We start from the raw sequence: 1,688 nt of genomic DNA, 5'->3' as shown, positions 1-1,688 counted from the left end.
TATATATATATATATATATATATATACATATTTGTATATACATATATACATATGTATACATACATATATCTATATACATGTCACACATTCACACATGCGTATATGTGTGTCTGAGATTACATAGGTATGGGTTATATATTTCTTTAAATAATTGACAGGTGTGCAAAACACAGCTGATAAACAATATAATACCCAACCACCACCACCACCATCGGCTCACTTCACAAGGCTACGTTCACAAGCGCAGAAATACAGCCACGTATTCACATCGATCCTAAATAATAGCCTTCTGGGCAATTGTCTTCAGCTAAATCCCTAACCTAACAAATACCTTCTGAAAGAATAAACTGTTGTAGATACACCGAGTTTGTATTCTTTTATTCTTTTACTAGTTTTAGTCATCTGGCTACGACCATGCTACAACATCTGAAAGAGTGTTCACTGTTTGTTCGAAGGTTTCTCCCCTGTTCGAAGGTTGTAATGGACACAGATTCGTGTGTCACATAGCTAGCTGGAGGCGATGGCCTTTTGGAGCTAATCAACGGCAGCATTCGTTCTATTTTTCTGGACTGCCATATTAGCTTGATGATAACTATTAATACCCTGTATTGCTCTACAAGGCTAAAGCTCTACAAGGCTAAAGCTCTACAAGGCTAAAGCTCTACAAGGCTCCAGCAGGGGATGGTGGCAAACCCTGCTGTACTCTTCCACCACAACTTTCTCTCACTCTTTCTCCCTGTTACTGTTATACCTGTATTTCAAAGGGGCCAGCCTTGTCACACTCTGTGTCACGCCGAATCTCCTCCAGAACTACGTTAAGGGTGCACATGTCTGTGGAGTTCACAGCCAAATTGCACGTTAATTTGACGAGCAGGCTCTTCCGTTCATATGATCAACTGGAACTCTCGTCGTCGTAACAATGTATACGAATTTGAGATTCAGTTAAGTGCCGGTGCAACCAGCTCTTCCTCCAAGTTCCACATTTTCTATGTTGCTCTGGGTGACATGTCAGGTATTTTTGAGTATATATATGGGTGTATATGTGTGTGCGCGTGCACGTGCTTGTCCCTTCGCGATTACACAAGAAGCTAAAGCAATTCGCCAAAGCATGGTACACTCTGCCATGTCTACACGCTAACGAGTGACGATCATGCCGTTATGCACAAACACACACACATACACACATATATATGCGTCCAGTTTTCTTTTCCATTTTATTGATTTTTTAAATTTATTTATTTTATTTATTTTGTTATTATTATTATTATTATTATTATTATTATTATTATTATTATTATTATTATTAATTAGAAGGCGACGAGCTGGCAGAATCTTTGGCACGCCGGGCGAAATGCCTTTCGGCATTTCGTCTGCCACTACGTTCTGAGTTCAAATTCCGCTGAAGTCGACTTTGCATTTCACCCTTTCGGGGTCAATGACTTAAGTAACAGTGGCAGGCAGAGTGTACCATGCTTTCGTGAATTCCTTTAGTTTCTTGTGTAATCGCGAAGGGACAAACACGCGCGCACGCGCACACACATACACATACATATATATTCAAAAATGCGTGACTGAGGTCGATGTAATCGACTAGTCCCCACCCCCTCCTAAAATTTCACGCCTTGTGCCTATAGTACAAAGGATAATTATTATTATTATTATTATTATTATTATTATTATTATTATTA

This window comes from Octopus bimaculoides, chromosome 11 (assembly GCF_001194135.2).
Source record: "Octopus bimaculoides isolate UCB-OBI-ISO-001 chromosome 11, ASM119413v2, whole genome shotgun sequence".
In the NCBI taxonomy this organism is placed as follows: Eukaryota; Metazoa; Mollusca; class Cephalopoda; order Octopoda; family Octopodidae; genus Octopus; species Octopus bimaculoides.
Note: the sequence above shows the minus strand (reverse complement) of the source record.